The sequence below is a fragment of the Phalaenopsis equestris genome, unplaced genomic scaffold (assembly GCF_001263595.1).
Source record: "Phalaenopsis equestris unplaced genomic scaffold, ASM126359v1 Scaffold000428, whole genome shotgun sequence".
Classification (NCBI taxonomy): Eukaryota; Viridiplantae; Streptophyta; class Magnoliopsida; order Asparagales; family Orchidaceae; genus Phalaenopsis; species Phalaenopsis equestris.
Window position 1 is genome coordinate 1,010,610 of NW_018164869.1, and position 7,969 is coordinate 1,018,578.

Sequence of the window (7,969 nt, forward strand, 5' to 3'; positions counted from 1 at the left end):
AAGTTTTTGATGAACGGTCCATGTTGCAGCAGAATCAAGACAATGTGCAAGGGAACAGTTCCAGTTCAGATGCAGTGCAAATAGATTTAGAACAACATCCATAAACAACTATGAGAGTTGAATGTTCAAATCCAACACCTGGTGATTCTGTTCTAGATGATCTGTAGAATTATAATCTAGTCAGACACAGACAGAACCGCATCAATATAAGGCCTCCTAGTAGATTGAGTTATGAAGACTTGGTCTCTTGTTCAGTTCTCATCAACAACGATGATCTTTTCAGTTGTGGGGTACGTTGATTCAGACTATGCAGGTGATTTAGATGATAGAAGGTTTACAACTGGGTATGTGTTTACTCTTGGTGAAGGGTCTATATGTTGGAAATCAACAATTCAGTCTATTGTGACATTATCTACAACTGAAGCTGAGTACATGACTGTAGTTGAAGCTGCAAAAGAAGTCTTATGACTTGCTAGGCTAGTAAAGAAACTGGACGTTGAGCAAGGTGGAGTTCAATTGCATTGTGACAGTCAGAGTGTTATTTATCTGGCTAAGAACCAGGTGTACCATGTGAAAACCAAGCATATTGATGTTGGGTATCACATGATCAGAGAATTGATTGCTTCTGGTGATATACTATTGCAGAAGGTTCATATTGAAGAAAATGCAACTGATATGTTGACCAAGCCAGTTACTATCAACAAGTTCTTGCATTGCTTGGACTTGTTGAATGTTTGTAGTTGCTAGATAACATTGTGGCCCATCCCACTTCAATGTGTAAGAAACTCCATGATGTATTTCTCTCAAGGGGCTGGATATTCGCGAAGGTGGAGATTTGTCAGGTATGGCTCATATACCATATAAGGGACAGATGTTGGAATGAAGCGGAGCAGAGCGGAAGAATCTGTTTGATCGGGGAAGTTTCGTTTTGTGGGTACGTTATAGGGGTAATTTTGTAATTACATATTGTACTTCAGGGTTTTCTCTAGGGTTATATATAGGTTTGTTTGTAACCATAAGTTATTCTATTCTGTAGCTTGTACTTTTTTCTGAAATTGAAAGGAAGCCGTCGCTCTGTTCCCGAGGGCGTAGGCATTTTTGCCGAACCTCGTTAATTCTTTGTGTGTTCTTCTAGATTTGTGTTGATTCTATTTCTCTTCGCCCTAATTTCTCAACACATATCTAACACCTAACAAGTGAAATACATCTTTTCATACACAGGTAAGATAGAATATCAATAATAATTGAACTATAGATGTTCGATATATAACTACACAGGAATTCAGTGGCATGTATGTCAATCTTCAGTACAATAACCTTTCAAGCAAAATTATATTTTGCAAGAAGCATAAAATAAAATACACAAAATCTGGCTTCAATAGAACAAGCTCTGATGCAAAACTAGAACCGCAGATACAAATAATTACAAGCACGAATATATATTAATTTAATAAAGCTCATATTTAATATAATTATTGCTCCTAATTATCTTTTTTCACAAAATATGTTTTTGTGGCCTTTTCCAGAAAATCTATTTCTCTATCATGATTATTAACTGATTCTTGCTCACTTCGTCAACCCTTTCAAAGAAATTGCAATCGTTTTTAGTTCTATTTCTCGATGTCTGTAGAATTTTCTCTCAAGGTTCTCATCATTTTAAGAAGTGAAAAAGTTGCAAAAAAAGTAAATATGATGGTCTTGGGAGCTTTTTGATCCAACTGAGCGAATCAAACTCATTATGCAAATGATGATTTCGTTGTGAAAAAAAATGGATGAGGAAAATGAGACTCTATTTAGCAAGGATGAAAATGAGCTATCAAGGCTCAATTTACATATATTAGTTTACAAAAATTATTTTGATGTGTTTCATGGCTAAAAATCCCAAAGTCATTTCAATCTTTTTCTAACTACGAGAACATGTAAATAGGTATATCATTTATGACATGCATATTAGACCATACTTTGAACAATAATAAGTCTTTTAAATATATTTATAATATATTACATGCATAAAAATCAAGGGAGTTTCACAAATAGAAAGAGAACTTGATGTTTGTAATGATAGGTGTTGACTTGGTATTGGGAAGAAATTTTGATAACGAACAAAATCATTATGAAATAAGAGTAACAACTATAGTTGAGTGCCAATATTCTTATAGATAGAATAATGGGAAGTTCAATATGCACAAATCTACATATGTTTTATGTCGTTGATGCATAAAGAATAATACTTTTTAATCACGGGAAAATTAAAATAACAACATTTAATCTCACTTTTATTAAAAGGCAAAGATGAAAAGTGATAAAATGGGTGTGTTTAGATATAAGAATACAAGTTATTTTTCAAAATAGTTGAGCTCATGCTTAGCACTAAGAATCAGCTAAAGGTATGACTATAGTAAAGACTCAATCAATTGCTTTATAGAAATGATCACTTCATTCACTTCTTAAGCATAAAAATGAACTCATCATTTTTTAGAGATTTCAAAAGAGTTTTGAAGTTTAAAATCAATGTTGATTTCTACAAACATTCAACCATATGGAAAAATCAAGCTGAGTCACCTTTTTTCTAAGTATGTTTTCTAACTTAAAGCAACCAAATGAGCCTTCATTTGGTATTGATTTTTTATCATCCACGAAATCAACATGCCAATTAAAATCATCATCTCATACTGGGTTCTACATGTAGAATGCTGACTTTCTATCATCCACAAAATCCCATGAATCGTGTATTGATTCAACATGAAGATCATAAGCACAAAATAAAAAATTTGGCATTTTGATGATATTGATTTTTATAGCCAACCAAAGGCTTAAATCAGAATAAGAAAAATTAAGTCTAATTGCAAAATAAGTGCTCTGACACATTCACTTTGATTTATAAATACATAAACTATGACAGCTTTTGCAGGGAAAATGGGATTGTGAAGAGATAAACTTCTATAGAGTTTAGTGAGAAGCACTCACACAATAGAGGAAGTAAAAAATACAGGGAGATGCTCGAGGAAGAGGAAAAAGTGACTTGCTTTGAGGAAGAGCTAGAATTGACCTACTCAAAGTTGAACGAGCGAGACCCAACTTGAGTGAAGGGTTAAATTTATGCTGCAAGGATATCACTGAAAAATGATGGGGTGATTTAGTGACGCATGCTTACATAATGATTAGGCCACGGGATCAATGATAAGGACACTATTGCTAGCAAAGCAACAAGCTCTAAGGATGGGGGCTTGATTCACAAAGGAATAGGAACAGTGTGAGGCAGGGCTTTTGTTTTGCATGTGATAAGTAAGCTTCATGGCAATGAATTTAGGCTAGGATTTAACCTGAATGATAAGATCACTATACAATTATACTATGTCAAGATAAGCATCTTTGCTTACAACATAAATAGCAATCAACTACCATTGACTCTAACCCACAATGTTGTGGTGACGGAGAAGACTTCTGCAGTTTTCATACATCTATATATACGAATGTATTTCTAAAAACATTAAAGCTGAATGTTAAGCTATTACTCTGTTTATTCCTTCTGTTATCTTCTCTTCTTCCTTCTTGTTGTCTATTGTATTTGTAGGCTCTTCATGGTAACAGGGTTTCTTGCTTCACAAACTTACTCTTTTCATTAATTTCTCATTATCATGGAGGATTCAGCCAATCTGCCATCAACACCAACCAAATTCTTATACAGACGGGTGATATAGCAATTCCTCCATCACTGAAGTTTATAATATCCAACCTAAAACACTTAATAAGTATCCAACTAACAAATGAAAACTACTACATATAGAGGCTTCAGATCCTAAAAGATTTCATTACAAATGGCTTTGAAGGTTTTTTAGATGGAATATGTATATGTTCTTCCCTTTTAACTTTCCATTCGCACGGCAGTAAATCCCCTAACCATAAATATCAAACATGAAAATTGTTGGATTAGAACTTATATTCTGTTGTTTGCTCCACCATATTAGCCTCTATTCTTCCCTACATTCTAAACCTCCATTCATGTTCTGAAATCTGGAGAAGTCTTGACAAATGCTTTCAACGAACAAACAGATCAAGGGTGACTCAACCTAAAAACAAACTTCACACCATCTCTATGAAAAATTAGACAATTTCACAATATTTATCCTCCAAATAAGCCAAAATAAATTACATTGTGGTTACTGAATCATACATAGATTCGGGTGACATCAGGCTTCACATCTTAAGTCATTTATCTCCTACTTATCAATCCTTTAAGAAAAATATGCGCACTAAACTTACTCCAATAAGTTTATATTACCTTTATTTTTAACTATTTAGCTAGGAAATTCACATTAACAAAGAACAAATCAAAGATACTCCTTTTATAGATCCTTCTCTAGCTTTTCTCACAACCAAAACTCACAATTTTTCATCCAACTGGGGATGGGGAGGCTACACCATTGCAAAGCTTCAAGAACACCATTACAAAGTGGTAAGAACAATAACACTATTTTATTTTGTCAAATCTGTGGAAAGAATGGTCACTCTACACCAAGATGTTGGAATCTTTACAACAATCAGTACTCTCTAGCACCTAATACAAATACAAACTCAGTTGCATTCCTCACCCAATAGCTACCTTCTCCTTCCATCAAAAACTTTCTTCTCGATAGTGAAACTACAACTCTTATGACAACAGATGTTAACAAAATTCAACATCCCAAACCTTATCAAGGACATGATGAAGTTTTAATCAACAAAGGTTCCTCACTTCCAATAGCCAACAACAGTCAAGGGATTTTACCCACACCACACATGAACCGTAAGCTTCTCCTCACTATTCTCCTTCATGTTTCAACTCTCTCTCATATTATACTCTCCATTCATAATTTTATATCTAACACTAATGGTTATCACATTGAGAACAATTCGACCAACCAAGTTCTTCTCAAGGGTCAAAGCATTAATGGACTCTACCCGACTCTTCATCATCATCCTCCACCAATAGTTATTCAGGTCTGTTCAGCCCCCAAGCATCATTGTCACTCCAGACTCGGTCACTCTCAGGCAACAATCATCTAAACATTATAAATTACAAACAACTACATTAATTCTTCCTTTAGTTTTTCTCGATGCCACTATTGCAGCATGGTCGAGAGCCATAAATTTGTTTTTCTTTATTCAACTAATCAAAATTACAAGCCATTTGAATTACTTCACAAGGATGTATAAGGACCTTCCCCCACTCCTTTTATTAATGGATACTGCTACTATGTTTCTTTCACTGTTGATTTGTCTTGGTTTGTTTGGGTTTATCTAATGTATACAAATGACTAGTTAGCCACAAAACTTACTCATTTAATATTTTTGCTGGAAATACAATTTCATGGTGACAAAAAACTCTTTGATCTGATAATGGAAAAGATTAATACTGATCACACTACAAAACTTCCTCCTCAATAAAAGTATCATTAATCAATTTAGCTCGCCTTACACACTACAACAAAAAAAAGTTTTCTAAACATAAACATCATCATCTCATCGAGACTACTAGGACTCTTCTATATGAAGCCAACTTACCTTCTAAGTTTTATCTAGCTACTCTTCTTACCTTCACTTACCTTATTAATTGCTTACCTTCTCCAGCTACTCATAAAAAATCTCCATTTGAACTACATAGAAAGCCACCCATCTATTATCAGCATGATACTTTTGGATGTCTATGCTTCCAATAGATTTGACCCTACAACTCCAATAAACTTTCCTTTAGATCCACTTCTAGTCTCTTCATATGCTATTCTCCCTCTCACAAAGCTTATCATTGATCCAACACCACCACTGACAAAGTCATAAGCTCTCATCATGTAATTTTTGATGAACACATCTTTCCCAACTCCACATTCTCCTCACCATCCTCAGAATCTAATCCCTCTCCTCTAACTCTCATTATTGTTTCTACTCTACACACCAATTCTTCAATCTCTACCTCACCTGCCACTCCCAGAATTATTCTAATGATTGAAAAGCCCACTACTACTACTCTTTCAATCTCATATTTTACACAACCCACCCAACCGAATAACCTATCCACATCTCCTTTCATCTCAAGGCATCCCATGCAAACCAAATTTAAGATTGGGAACATCAAATCAAAATTTCTTTATTCTCCACACAACTACAACTCTCAACAACACTCTATATGCATACAAGCAGGCCTCCAAACACCCTCATTGGCATCTAACCATGTCTCACAAATTCTTAGCACTACAATTGTAAGGAAATTGGAACATGGTTCCCCATCCTACTAATCATCCTATCCTAAACAGTTGTTAGACCTACAAAATCAAATACAAACTTGCTGGTTCGGTTGATCATTACAAATCTCGTCTTGCTGCCCAAGGTTACAATCAGGAGTATGACATTAACTATTTAGAAATATTAAACCAAGTTGCCAAAATTCCTGCTATCTGCATTGTTCTCAGTGGCAGCACACTTCAACTGGTAAGTCCTTCAGTTAGATATCAGCAATGTCTTCCTTCATGGTCATCCACTAATAGTGTGTGTTGGTGTATGTGTGTGTGTGTATATATATATATATATATATATATATACAACAACCCATTGGTTTTCAAGATGCTCAGCACCCGTCACATGTGTGTCTTAAATAATTCTATTTATGGTTTGAAGAAAGCACCCAGAAAATGGTTTCTTAGCTTCACATCTTATTTTCAAACCAAAGGCTTCAAAACCAGCACATTCTATCCTTCGCTTCTATCTCAATTTCATGATAGCATTCAAATTCATCTTGCTATACATGTAGATGACATATTAGTAACATGCAATGATATCCATTAAATCACAACTCTCATTACTGAAATTCAGCAAACATTTAATCTCAAAAATCTGGGACCAATTTCACATTTTCTGGGAATATAGGTCCATCACACAGCTACTGTTTTCTTCCTTAATCAACAATAATATGTTCATGAAATTCTCCAACGGCTAGGTATGAGCTCCTGCAAATGAACTTCCTCTCCTTTCTCTTCAAAGTATCTTGTTGATCCCACTGCAAAATTTTATTTTGGAGACCCTAATATGTTTCCTCAAATTGTGAGTTCTCTCCAGTACTGGACAATAATTAGGTCTGATATTGCCTCTACAATCAACTTTCTCTGCCAATTTATGCATAATACTCTTCTCAAACAATTTAATTTTCTCAAAAGATAACTCTCATGCCTCAAAGGCACAACACACTTTGTCCTACCAATTTGTAGAAGGCCTCTCCAATTACCCTCTTATTTAGATTTTGACTAGGCTGTTGATCCAACCGGTCGCAAATCCACTACAGGTCATTGCAACTTTCTTGGCCCAAATCTCGTATCCTAGAGTGTAAAGAAGCAACTAGTAGTTATGAAATCTTTAACAGAAGTTGAATACCATTCTCTAGTTGTGGTAGAAACTGAAATTATCTGGCTTTGTCGCGTTCTACAAGACCTACAAATTTCAGTTTCCATTCCTATAGTTCTACATGTGACAAGAACTCAACTATGGTTTTGGCTAACAATCCAACGTTTCATGCTATATCCCAACACATTGAAATTCATTATTGTTGAGAAAATTAGGGCGAAGAAAACAGTAATCGACACAAATCCAGAAGAACACAGAGATTTAACGAGGTTCGGCAAAGATGCCTACGTCCTCGGGAGCAGAGCGGCGAGTTCCTTTCAATATTCAGAAAAGAGTTTACAGAAATCAGGGATACCTCCTGGGGTTACTAACAGGCCTATTTATAACCCCAGGAGTAAACCTAGGCACAATATGTAATTACAACATTACCCCTGTACCAAACCGCGGGGCTTTGCCCCCGCACCCCAACCCACGTAACTTCCCAATTTGGACAGATTCTACGCTCCGCTCCGCTCCGCTTCGATCCAGCGTCTGTCCCAATATGGTATATGAGCCATACCATAACAAATCTCCACCTTGGCGAATATCCAGCCCCTTA